The 13624-nt window shown below is 44.1% G+C and overlaps 1 protein-coding gene across 5 annotated transcripts in view; it reads left to right on the top strand.

Moving 5' to 3' along the window:
* Positions 1 to 5997: 5997 nt before the first annotated feature.
* The window catches only part of PPP6R3 (protein phosphatase 6 regulatory subunit 3), a 180290-nt gene continuing 172663 nt past the window's right edge, over positions 5998 to 13624 (top strand). For 2 of the 5 annotated variants that reach the window (XM_054972442.1, XM_054972445.1), the window contains exon 1: positions 11849 to 11911. The gene's annotated coding sequence lies outside the window, so the exon portion shown is untranslated. Of the gene's footprint in view, positions 6107 to 11847; positions 11912 to 13624 lie in introns of those variants that run through there. The other 3 variants (XM_054972443.1, XM_054972444.1, XM_054972446.1) reach the window with 3 other exon arrangements.

Genomic DNA, 13624 nt, shown 5'->3' on the forward strand with positions numbered 1-13624 from the left:
CAGCTTTCCAACCAAGCTGTCACGAATTTTTGCATCACTGATTTTGTTCACATTAAACCACTGTTCACTGTACAAACACACACACCCTTCGCATCATTTTTGCACTCACCTTCATTTTGACCCTCTAACTGAATTGGTCTATGGGAAGCAATCCTTAAAGTGGATTCCTTTTTTTGGTTTATTATATATATTAATCGGACATCTCTTAATTTTTTTTCAAATAAATAAACAAATAAATAACTGAAAAAATAGGACATATTTTTTGATTGTTACTTGGAGCATCCAGCCAGGTAACTCCTCTTCGCCTGAGGCTAAGTCCCAGGCTACCAACAGATAATTGTTGGGGTGGAGGGAAGTGAAAAACATGGTCTGGGTGTGCTTTCAGTCCTGAGTCTGCAGAAAACTGCAGTCTGTTTTGTGCTGTTCTGTGAGCATATTGGCATAGAAAGGGTTAATTGAAGGGTGCCAGTCCAGAGTTTTCATTTCTAAAATATTGTTCTGGAGTGTCTCTAACACATCCCACTGTTTTTTGTGGCACTGGCATTTCTTTAGTGCCCGTTCCGGGCTGTTTTGTGCTGTTCCGGGAGCTTTTTGGCATGGAACAGGTTAATAAAAGCGGGGCAGTCCAGAGTTTTCATTTCTAAAATATTGTTCTGGAGTGTCTCTAACACATCCCACTGTTTTTTGTGGCACTGGCATTTCTTTACTGCCTGTTCCGGGCTGTTTTGTGCTGTTCCGGGAGCTTTTTGGCATGGAACGGGTTAATAAAAGCGGGGCAGTCCAGAGTTTTCATTTCTCATAGAATCATAGAATCATAGAGTTGGAAGGGGCCATACAGACCATCTAGTCCAACCCCCTGCCCAGTGCAGGATCAGCCTAAAGCATCTCTGACAAGTATTCATCCAGCCTCTTCTTGAAAACTGCCAGTGAGGGGGAGCTCACCACCTTCCTAGGCAGCTGATTCCACTTTTGAACTACTCTGACAGTGAAAAATGTTTTCCTAATATCCAGTCGGTACCTTTGTAGTTTTAGCCCATTGCTTCGCGTCCTACCCTCTGCTGCCAACTGGAACAGCTCCCTGCCCTCCTCCAAATGACAGCCTTTCAAATATTTAAAGAGAGCAATCATGTCCCCCCTCAACCTCCTTTTCTCCAAACTAAACATTCCCAAGGCCCTCAGCCTTTCCTCGTAGGGCTCAGTCTCCAGACCCCTGATCATCCTCGTCGCTTTCCTCTGCACCCCCTCGATTTTGTCCACATCCTTTTTGAAGTGAGGCCTCCAGAACTGCACACAGTACTCCAGGTGTGGCCTGACCAAGGCAGTATAGAGAGGGGCTATGACCTCCTGCGATTTCGATGCTATGGCCCCTTTGATACAACCCAGGATTGAATTAGCCTTTTTTGCCACCGCATCACACTGACTGCTCATATTCAGTTTACAGTCCACTCTTACCCCAAGATCCCTTTCACATATACTACTGCCCAGAAGTGTATCCCCCATCCAGTATTTGTGCTTCTCATTTTTGTGGCCCAGATGTAATACTGTGCACTTGTCTTTGTTGAATTGCATCCTATTCACAGCTGCCCACTTCTCCAGAGTATTCAGGTCTTGTTGAATCTTAGGTGTTTGCTACCCCTCCCACTTTGGTGTCATCAGCAAATTTAATGAGCAGCCCTTCCACTCCTTCATCCAGATCATTGATAAAAATATTGAAAAGTACCGGGCCCAAAACCGAGCCCTGCGGCACCCCACTGGACACCTCCCTCCAATCTGATGAAAAGCCGTTGACCACCACTCTTTGAGTGCGGTCCTCCAACCAGTTCCCTATCCACCGAACTGTCCTATAGTCTACTCCACAGTCTTCCAGTTTGCCCATCAGAATGTCATGGGGGACCTTATCAAAAGCTTTACTGAAATCCAGATAAATCACGTCAACAGAGTTCCCCCGATCCAGCAAGCTGGTCACTCGATCAAAGAAGGAAACCAGGTTGGTCTGGCAGGATCTGTTAAGAACAAAACCATGCTGACTTCCCCGGATCACTGAGCGGTCCTTCAGAGGCTTACAGATTGATCCCTTTAAAATCTGTTCTAGTATCTTCCCAGCAACAGAAATCAGACTGACTGGCCTGTAGTTTCCTGGGTCATCCTTCCTCCCTTTCTTAAAGATTGGGATAGCATTCGCTCTTCTCCAATCTTGTGGCACATCCCCAGTCCTCCAGGAGGCCTTGAAGATGATGGACAGGCCTTGAAGATGATGTTCTGGAGTGTCTCTAACACATGCCACTGTTTTTTGTGGCACTGGCGTTTCTTTAGTGCCCGTACCGGGCTGTTTTGTGCTGTTCCGGGAGCTTTTTGGCATGGAACGGGTTAATAAAAGCGGGGCAGTCCAGAGTTTTCATTTCTAAAATATTGTTCTGGAGTGTCTCTAACACATCCCCCTGTTTTTTGTGGCACTGGCCTTTCTTTAGTGCCCGTTCCGGGCTGTTTAGTGCTGTTCCGGGCTTTTTGGCATGGAACGGGTTAATTGAAGGGTGCCAGTCCAGAGTTTTCATTTCTAAAATATTGTTCTGCAATGGCTCTAACACATCCCACTGTTTTTTGTGGCACTGGCATTTCTTTAGTGCCCGTTCCGGGCTGTTTTGTGCTGTTCCTGGAGCTTTTTGGCATGGAATGGGTTAATTAAAGGGTGCCAGTCCAGAGTTTTCATTTCTAAAATATTGTTCTGGAGTGTCTCTAACACATCCCCCTCTTTTTTGTGGCACTGGCCTTTCTTTAGTGCCCGTTCCGGGCTGTTTTGTGCTGTTCTGGGAGCTTTTTGGCATGGAATGGGTTAATTAAAGGGTGCCAGTCCAGAGTTTTCATTTCTAAAATATTGTTCTGGAGTGTCTCTAACACATCCCCCTCTTTTTTGTGGCACTGGCCTTTCTTTAGTGCCCGTTCCGGGCTGTCTTGTGCTGTTCCGGAACCTTTTTGGCATGGAACGGGTTAATAAAAGCGGGGCAGTCCAGAGTTTTTATTTCTAAAATATTGTTCTGGAGTGTCTCTAACACACATCCCACTGTTTTTTGTGGCACTGGCATTTCTTTAGTGCCCGTTCCGGGCTGTTTTGTGCTGTTCCGGGAGCTTTTTGGCATGGAATGGGTTAATTAAAGGGTGCCAGTCCAGAGTTTTCATTTCTAAAATATTGCTCTGGAGTGTCTCTAACACATCCCCCTCTTTTTTGTGGCACTGGCATTTCTTTTGTGCCCCTTCCGGCCTGTTCCGTCTCGTTCCGGCTTTTACCCTGTCCCGCCCACTTCGAAGCTCTTGCTGCCTGCGCTGCCCCAGGCCAAGAACACGCGTCGCTCCAAATCCACACGCAGATTCTCCCCGTGTTGAACTCCGAGCGGGCACCGCGTGACTGCGAAGGGGGCGCAGCACAGGGCGGAAGAGGAAATGCCTTCCCCGCCTGCCCTGCCCTTTCTAGAGCCTGTTGTTTTTTCCCCCCCCACAACGGGCTTTGTTGCTAGTCCTACTTTATAATTCCCTTAGCGGGTTTCCGATGCACCAGTAAGTGCACCAGGCAGGCCGCTTCTGGAGGGTGCCGCTCGATGCCGCAGGTTTCGCAACCCGTTCGGAGGGCGGTGGCATTCCAGTCCCCGAGCCCTTCTGGCACACCCAGGGGCCGTCATTCCAGCATGGGGCCTGTCATTCCAGTCTCCGAGCCCTTCTGTCACACCTAGGGGCCGTCATTCCAGTCAGGGGCCTGTCATTCCAGTCTCAGCGCCCTTCTGGCACACCCAGGGGCCTTTATTCCAGTCAGGGGCCTGTCATTCCAGTCCCGAGCCCTTCTGGCACACCCAGGGGCCTTTATTCCAGTCAGGGGCCTGTCATTCCAGTCAGAGAGCCCTTCTGGCACACCCAGAGGCCGTCATTCCACCATGGGGCCTGTCAATCCAGTCCCCAAGCCCTTCTGTCACACCCAGGGACCATCATTCCAGTCAGGGGCCTGTCATTCCAGTCCCCAAGCCCTTCTGTCACACCCAGGGCCCGTCATTCCAGTCAGGGGCCTGTCATTCCAGTCCCAGAGCCCTTCCGGCACCCCCAGAGGCCGTCATTCCAGCATGGGGCCTGTTATTCCAGTCCCCGAGCCCTTCTGTCACACCCAGGGGCCTTTATTCCAGTCAGGGGCCTGTCATTCCAGTCCCAGAGCCCTTCTGGCACCCCCAGAGGCTGTCATTCCAGCATGGGGCCTGTCATTCCAGTCCCCGAGCCCTTCTGTCACACCCAGGGCCTGTCATTCCAGTCAGGGGCCTGTCATTCCAGTCCCCAAGCCCTTCTGTCACACCCAGGGCCCGTCATTCCAGTCAGGGGCCTGTCATTCCAGTCCCAGAGCCCTTCCGGCACCCCCAGAGGCCGTCATTCCAGCATGGGGCCTGTTATTCCAGTCCCCGAGCCCTTCTGTCACACCCAGGGCCCGTCATTCCAGCATAGAGCCTGTCATTCCAGTCCCAGAGCCCATCTGTCACACCCAGGGGTCGTCATTCCAGTCAGGGGCCTGTCATTCCAGTCCCCGAGCCCTTCTGGCACACCCAGGGCCCGTCATTCCTGTCAAGGGCCTGTCATTCCAGTCCCTGAGCCCTTCTGGCACACCCAGGGCCCGTCATTCCAGTCAGGGGCCTGTCATTCCAGTCCCAGAGCCCTTCTGGCACACCCAGGGGCCGTCATTCCAGTCTGGGGCCTGTCATTCCAGTCCCAGAGCCCTTCTGGCACACCCAGGGGCCTTTATTCCAGTCAGGGGCCTGTCATTCCAGTCCCAGAGCCCTTCTGGCACACCCAGGGGCCGTCATTCCAGCATGGGGCCTGTAAATCCAGTCCCAGAACAGGTTATCTGAGCCCAGACACTTTCCTTCAAAATCCATTCCACGTTTTCTTTGCACCTCTTTTTTTGCTCTAATGTGTTTCAATGGAGCCCATGCAAGTCAATGGGCATTCCAGTTTCCCATTATTTCCTATGGGCATTCAAGCCTCTCCCATTATTTCCAATGGGCAATCCTGTCATTCGTTTTAGTACATCCCATTTTTAACTCTGCAGCGGTGCTCGCTCTTTCTCAAAAAGAAGCAGCCTGCACATTTTTGTTGAGTTTTAGACTTCGCACATTTTAAATTACGTCTTTCTGCTGAATTTATTTTTAAGTTTTAAAAAAGTTCATGCCTCCTTTTCAACGTGGAGAAGTTTAGGGGAGGAAGAGACATCTGTGTAACAGGTTTCTCAATGAATGGGTTACTCAATATCAGCAAAAAGCCTTCTGTATTTGTGAAGATAAGGCTGTAAGTAAGGAAAAGATTCTTTTTAAGTGCTTTCCTCACAAAACCAGAAACCTACTGTTGGAGAATACAGGCATCGATTCCACTACCTCTCGCATGCTAAGCGAGTGCTCTACCATTTGAGCTAATCCCCCACTTTTTATTATGTACAAAATATCTTTACAACTTCCTCTTCTGTCTCACAACCCTATCCCAGCGCAAGAAATTGTTGTCAGGTGGTTTCATCCATTCTATTTCTTGATGGGGGCATGGATTCATACATCGTCCAATGGGGAATCGCATTCGCCTAGAGTCATTTGTTTGTGAGGTGTGTGTTCGGCACGGACTGCGTTCATACTAATCGGTGATTGGTTGCAATTGGTTTATTTTTAAACGGGAAAGGATGTTTCAGTTGGACAATACGACCGTCTTTCAAAATGACGTAAGACTGTTGCTAAGGCGTGAAGCTGGAGGCCGTAGCGCCCATCTGCTCACGCTGATTGGCTTAAATGAAGCCATGACCTCGACCTTATCCTTCTATTGCCCAATAGTGAGGCGCTTGGTCGGTGATAGACGACTGTGAAATACCAATAGAATGTAGAGGCTTTTACCACTGCCCAATAGAAGGGGTGATTGATGAAGCAAGGTGTGCTCCGTGGAGGCTTGATTGGCATGAGTGGGGCGGGGGAATGGGAATAGAGGAGGGTTTGGAGGAGCCGATATGTCCGCCATCTTGAAGGGTCGGTGATGGTGGCGAGCGGCAGCTTTCCCGCCTGAGTTGGGGGGGGGGGGTCCACCGGGGGAAGGCGCAGCCGCCGAGGTAGGGGCTCCTCAGGTTGATTTGCGCGCGTCTTTTCTCTCTCAGCGGCTTGAAGTAACCGATTTTCGTTTCCGTCCTTCTGTGCCCAGGGAGGGTAGTGAGGGGCTCGTCCCTCAGAGGAATCGAAGCAGGGAGGGAAGCGCCGTCTGAGATGGTCCGTCCCCACCCCTTTTCCCGGTTGTGTCCGGATTAGATGTTGGCGGGCTAAGGCCTAGTTTCCTCGTCCGCCGTTCGACTTCTAGCAGCGGCCTAGCAGCCCGGTTTGTTTTGTTTTCTAAGATGTGATGTGTCCTGCCACCACCCAGTTATCTGTTGTTGCGACCTATCTATCCCTCGCCCTCCCAACCCTGAAGCTAATTCTCTGGTTATGGGAAGCGAAGATACTCAGTGGCTCTTACTTCCCGCCGGCGGCAGCTTGCGGATCCGACCCTTCTTACAGGATGCAGGAAAATGCGCTTCTTCTCTTTTGCCCTTCAAATGTAACCGAGAAGGGAACTGGGACAGATGAACAAATAGATGAACAAACATTACCTTGTTATCTCGTGTATTCTTATTTTTTTCCCGGCGGGTGGATAGGTAACATGTATTTCTCTGTTTTCTTTACTGAACGCTAGTTTAAATAGGCATTTAAAAAATTCTGCTATTGCCCGTCTCCGGCTTTAGGCGTCTCTATAAACTTTGGGCTCCTTTTCTGGAGTCTAAATGTGAACTTAGCTTTATTTAAAGTGGGTCTGGTCTCGAGAGAGAGAGATCCGAACTCGGAGATGTGAAACTAGTTGGTAGAAACTGATAATGTGTGTGTTGCTTACATTTCTTCTGCTCTGTCAGTAGTAAGGTCAGGATGTGAACATCCTGTTTTGGTGGGACTTAAAACTTGTCATCCCCCCACAAATAAAGTAAGTTCCTTGTTATATTTCCTGATTGACTGCCCTATTAACTTTGCCTAGGCAATTTGAGTATCAAACCCAACTGATTAAAAACAAGCAAGAGAAAAAAATCTGTTTGTCTAATAATTAGTTAGACCTTTTAGCTATGTTTAGGAAAGTTAATTTCATCTTAAATTGTTTAATATCAGCAAAAGGGTCCAGTGTTTGAAGTGACAATGATTTGTTTACATTTGGTCAGATTGTGTTAACTAATAGTAGTAAGACCATTGCCGTCTTAATTTTGAAGTGTTGTTAAGGAAAGGGACCACGGCTTTATTAGTGCAGGCAGTATCATTTGTCAGATAACTACCCAACATACTTTCCATGGGTTTCATGTGAAAGAGTATCTTGAGATGTTAAGGCCTGTTGAAAATGGTAAAGTCAGTGCAAGTTAATTTATTTATATCAGACATTCTACCAAATTAAGGATTTTCAAGACAGCAAAATATGATACACATTAAAACTAGTTTTGAAAACAGAGCCAAAAAAGAGGCTCAATGAGCTGTTCTGTTGGTGTGAAAAATTTACAAAATGGAAAATTTTTGAATGTTGAATTTTTTCCTTGGAAAATTTTCTAACTCGTTTATGTAAATGTAGTCTGTCTACAGTTGTCAGTGCTGTTTTGCTGTAAAGCAATCATGTTAGATGGGCTAGATGTGTGATATGAAGTATAAACAAATCCCACTGCTGATACATGGTCCAGGATTGTTCAAATTTGACTTGGAAAAGTTTCCAATCCATATTTTTCTGGAAAATTCACATCACTGTCAGCGATGGAATGCCATACAACAGAAAAGTCTTCACCTGCCTGTGGAAGACATTGATAGACTTTCCTGTTCTTCGATCAAGCTCAGAAATTGGATATTTCCCATGTATAGCGTTGACCATTATCAAACAATATTTTGATGTGGGCTGAGGGTTAGAGTTGATGACTTGATTTTATTGTCTAATTCAGTTTCCGCATTCAGCCAGATTAGAGCCTGGAAGGATATTTTTCATATTGCTGGTAGATTCCTTTTCACCTTTTTAAAAATTCCATTTAGAAACTTTATTGACTTCAGCTATCCGAATAACATTCTTTCTTCTACAGACACCTTGAGTATGGGCCAGTTTGTTTCTTGTTGTGCAGAGATACTGATTTGAGTTTTTGAAATCTGGTCCTCATATATTTAAAGAAATGCTTCTTGTTTTGATGTATTTAGCAATCTTGCTACTCAAATTCTCTATTTATTTGCTTAACTATTACACGTTTTGGTGGACTGTATGCTCCCTTCTGTTTACCTTATTGGGGTAAGCCTTCAGTTTTTTAAAAACACAGGCCTTTTGCTTTTTTATGGCTTCCTTGACTTAGGTTGTTAACCACACATGCATCCTTTTAGACTTGGTAGGACCTTTCCTAAGTTGGGGAATTCATTCTGTCTGGAATAGTTTGTAGGTAGCCATGTTGGTCTGCAGTAGAACAGAAAGTTGCAGTACAACAGTTGGTCTGCAGTAGAACAGCAGGAATTTAGTCCAGTGGCATCTTAGAGACCAACAAGATTTTCAAAGTTTTTAAGAGTCAGAGCTTCCTTCTTCTATCTGAGATTCAGTTACTGTGTTTTAAATAGCTTCTAAACATCCTCTGTGGATTTGACCTTTTTGAGTTGTCTTTTCAACTTCTTTCTAACTAGTCCTTTTGCCTTCGTAAAGTTTCCTCTTCTGAAATCAAATGTGACTTTTGGGACAACTTTCCATTGACATTAATGCTGAGCTTTGCATTGTGGTGGTGCTAGGTAAAGGTAGTCCCCTGTGCAAGCACCGAGTCATTACTGACCCACAGGGGGAAGTTGCATCATGACGTTTTCTTGACAGACTTTTTACAGGGTGGCTTGAAATTGCCTTCCCCAGTCATCTACACTTTACCCCCAAGAAATTGGGTGCTCATTTTACTGACCTCAGAAGGATGGAAGGCTGAGTCAACCTTGATCCAGCTATCTGAACCTGGCTTTCACCAGGATTGAACTCAGTTTGTGAGCAGAACTTGGGCTGCAGTACTGCAGCTTACCACTCTGTGCCACGGGGCTAACTGATGCAATAATATCTTGGTGCAGCATCTTGCACCAGGCCTTGAGTCTGTCCAGAACCAAGTCCAAGATTTGGTTCTCTCCATGACTTACTGTTCCAGTGTACAGTCATATATCTAGGAATCTCACAGCATGACGTGAACACATTTGCTCAGTCAGTCTGAGGGAAGTTGAAGTCAGCCAGTTATCACAACATTTTCTGCTTTAATAGAGGTGACTAAAGAGTAGCCTCAAGGGGGTGATAGTACGTCCCCACTTTTAAATAACCATTAGACCCTGGTTTCTCCTCTGACAGCTTTTCTGATTCTGTGATGGCGTTTATTCCCACAGTGTTTTCTAGCATCTTTAATACCCTCTTTAATATACAAAGCAAACTTTCCTGATATGCCCCTCCTTGTCCTGTCTACTGCTATCCAGGGGTAGCAGTGTCCCATTGATACTCCCCATTCCACTATGATTCTGAAACCAACACTGTATCTAAATTACTATTTAACACCAAACACTCCACTTCCCCTATCTCGTCTTGCAGTCTTCCAGCATTACCATACAGATACCTATATCACATTTCTCTCTCTAAGGATCCTCACCTCACTTGGCTCTTTGGTTCTGCTCTTGGCTGTCCTTTGTCAGTCTGCTCTAACTCTATCACACACTTTCCAATATTCACCTGAGCATTTACCCTATCCTTTCGGGATGAGTCATCCCATCCTGGAGGCCCCCCCAGCTCCTGTTGGTTTTCCCCAAGCTTGTAACTGAGCCTTTTGTATTGTTTTTGCAAATCATGTTAGTGTATGAGAGAGAGCAGAAGAAAGCTATTTTGAATTGAATATACATAGCCAATGTAGGTTTTATTATCATTGTAGATGTGTGTGTGTGTGTGGGGGGGAGCATTTTCACACATGATTAAACTTTCTCAGATCACCTTTACAAAGCATTTTCTGCAGTATGATCCTATACAGGTGTTGACATGCCTTAAACATGTTGAAAATGACTTGAATTCACAGGAGTGTTTCTTTAAATGGAACAGTTTTTGCCCCCCAGAGTGAGACCATCCCTGGAAACACTCCAGTGGATCAAGGATCAAGGTTTGAGTTTTCCTAACTTCTAGGAATGTAATCCTATGTGATGTGTCAGCTACTTGTTAAAAGTCTTTGGTATGTTCCTGCAGCGTAGTACTGGCTTAATGAAACTAACACTTTATTGGAGTTAATTATAAAAATAAGTGTTATTCTAATCCTTATAAAGATCATATGCAAGATCAGGAGTAAGACACATGGAAAGCAATTAGGTATGAATCTGTACCAAACACTTGCTATGTTTCAAGGATCAAGAAAATTAAGTGGAGGTACTGTGTGGAAAAAGTACCTTTATCTCCAATCTTCAGATCCCTGTGGTTCCATTAACAAGCTAGTCTGCTTCAAATAGTGCAAAGGATGTGTACGTTAGTTGTTCTCTCAGTTGTTCTAAAATAGGCCTATGGTGCAATTTAATACCCTCTTGCAGTATAAAGATCTTAGTCATGTGCTTGTCAGGAGAGCTTCCCGAAGACCTGTAGGTTGCCTCTTTTTGGGGGGAAAACAGCCTCTAATAACTATAAGTTTTATTAAAGAAGCTTAAACAAGCAAATCACATTCAAGGTTTCCTGAGAAGTTTAAATCACTAGGAAATAATTCCATAGATGAGCTCTTCCTCTTCAGGTAAAGTGGGACTCTGTGGCCTCCAGTATGTATGTTTATATTTGATGCAGATTAACTTTGGGGCGTTACAAAGTAAACTAATAACTGTGGTGTACTTTTTACAAGTAGTGTTTACAGGTACTTCAGCATAGAGCAAAAACTCTCCAAATTCTACGAACGGTTGTGTTAATCTGCAACAAAAAAAAACGGTTTACAGTTTCTGTAAATCTGTTGATGGTAACAATGCTAGAGACTTCTGTAAATAAGCTTTTTACCTAGGCAATGAAAAATGCAGTACTTCATTTCAAATTTAACTTGAAGATACTTTTATATACTTGCCATCATGATTGCACAAGGATCCATACATTTTCGCTTGGTTTGCTATTAAGCCCTTTTTTTGTCTGGTCATCTCTGACCCCTTGCTCTTCGGTGTGTGCTGGGCTTTTGTAGGAGGCTGTCTCATGTAAAAAGCCAATGGGAAGATTAGTAGTTATAATTTGTTTGGGTTAGGGTTGTGTGAAGATGTGCGCGTCCTGGGAAAAAAAAAGAACATTGTGGGGAAGGAACTTTTTTCTTAAGTGTTTCCCCCCCAATTTTTCTAACAAAATTTGGTGGAGCATTTAAAAAAGTCATTGCATAGACATATACCATATATTCCAGATTTTTTTGTTTAAAAATAAATAATTTTGGTGACAGTATGCTATAATAAAGTGCTTACTTTTCCTTGGGGAGATTTCGGGTGGTTGATTTGGCCCTATTATAACGAATATTAATTTCTGATAGGTTATTAAGGTGGAACAGTCTTAAAAGGTAGAATCTAAATGACAGTTTTAGTAAGTACATAGAACAAATATATGGTTTCATTTGCATTTACAGTACATGCTATGAATTGTTTCCATTCTGATTTAAATGTACCACTGAAAATTAAATACCACAAAGGTTAAAAGGTCAGATAAAATACGCCTTCTATCCTTGTTGGCACACTGCATTCAGGATTGACTTCAGACGTTTTTACTAATACTGTTTAATCCATGCTTCTTCCTCCTAGAGATGTAAAATTTCCAGAGATTTTGAAGCTACAGATGAAAAACTGACGTTAGGTTTTTCTGAAAAAATGGAAATTGTGGGGAAAATGGAACTGTATGTAATACTTACTGTCCTATCAAACCTGAACTAATGTTTTACTGCTTTAACAATGTAAAATGTATCATTTATAGCCTGCCATTTACAAATGCAATATTTGACATATTTACAGCATTTTAACGTTATAAATGCCTTTGTTTTTTACAAGCAAAATTGCAAATAAACCAAATCTTTGAGAGAAAGCTGCAAGCTGATGCACCCTATGCACATGTGCCTTAATTTTTTCTATCTAAAAAATAGGAGTTCAACAGAAAATGAAAGCTTTGTGCTAAGAAACATAAAATATATTATTTAATCAGGAAAAGGGTTGCACACAATAAAAACAGTAGATTGGATTACTTTCCTTAGTAATATAAAGGCTCAATATAGCTGTAAACAGTCAATTAGTAGGCATACTTGTTCTGGAATTATTGGAAGTAGAAAATTAGGAACTTGACTTAAGTTACTTAAATAGGGTTTTTCTTGTTAAAGTGCTCGATTTCTGATCTTTTTAGTAAAGTTAACTATTTGTGTTGGGGGGCATAATTAGAGCTATGTTCATTCCTATGTTTCAAATCTGATAGTTAAATTAAATCCATAAATCTATAAATCCATAAACTATCCATCTGATAATTAAATTAAATCCATAAATAAAAACAGGTCCACAGAGGTCAGATGGCATTTGGTAAAAGTAGCAACCTTATTAAAATGCAACCTTGTTTAAAATGGGCCTAACCTAAATAATTCCAGGAACTCTAGCTTAAGGTATTTGTTGATGTCCATTCCCTCTTTGGAACTATAGTTGCTAGGGTTCTTTAGTAGCTATGGAAACTGCAGGTTTAAATTTGCTTTTATTTGTATTATAGATAGGTCTTTGAAATTATCTTGTATATATAGAAATACATAGGTATTGGCATTATGGTAGCAAATATGAACACGGTCTCCATATTGGACAGAGCAGAATATTTTTTAATAGAAGAAAAGATTAGCTTTTGATATATGATCCCATTTAATCTAGAGTGTAAGACATGCTACAGAACTGAAGCCACTTGTCTTGAACCAGTATAGGAGCTTCTTGATGCAACTTTGGGCCTTCCTGGGCTGGCAGAGATGTGGGAGGGGCCAGGGAAGCCAACAAATGGGCTCACAAGAAAGCCATCAGCCAAACAGCAGCTACTTAAGGGACCCCAGCCCATACCTGTAAAGTGCAGGCATTTCCAGATGTTGCTGGAGATGGGAGAGGGTGGGCAATGGGAGCTCATATGTCCCACCTAAGCATCACAAGAATCAATTCTCCTCACAAGCAAGCAGCCCAGATTGGGCTGGTACACACCTGAGAGCTTCCAGCTAAGGATGGTTTGATGCTGCCTGCCTGTATGGGGGCTTGGAGCAGGCGGACCCAATTGGTGAGTCGTGGCCAGTTGGAGTTGTGCAGAAAACCAGCTTGTGGATGAAACCCAGCTATCAGCCAGACTGACACAGAGTTGGGTGGGGGGACATAGTGAACCTGAGGGATGGTGGAAACCTGCCTAAGCTAGATGGATTTGTGGATCCCTTGCAATACCCTCCCCTCCAGCCCAAAGGTTGGGAACTCCTGCTTTAAGGCTAAAAATGACAATAGGAGTGACAGTTCCTTTTGGAAGCTCCCTTCTGGAGAAAACTGTTCCGTAATCTCATAATCTGCGAGCCAGTTTGGTGTAGTGGTTAAGAGCAGTGGAACTCTAATCTGGA

This window comes from Eublepharis macularius, chromosome 2 (assembly GCF_028583425.1).
Source record: "Eublepharis macularius isolate TG4126 chromosome 2, MPM_Emac_v1.0, whole genome shotgun sequence".
Classification (NCBI taxonomy): domain Eukaryota; kingdom Metazoa; phylum Chordata; class Lepidosauria; order Squamata; family Eublepharidae; genus Eublepharis; species Eublepharis macularius.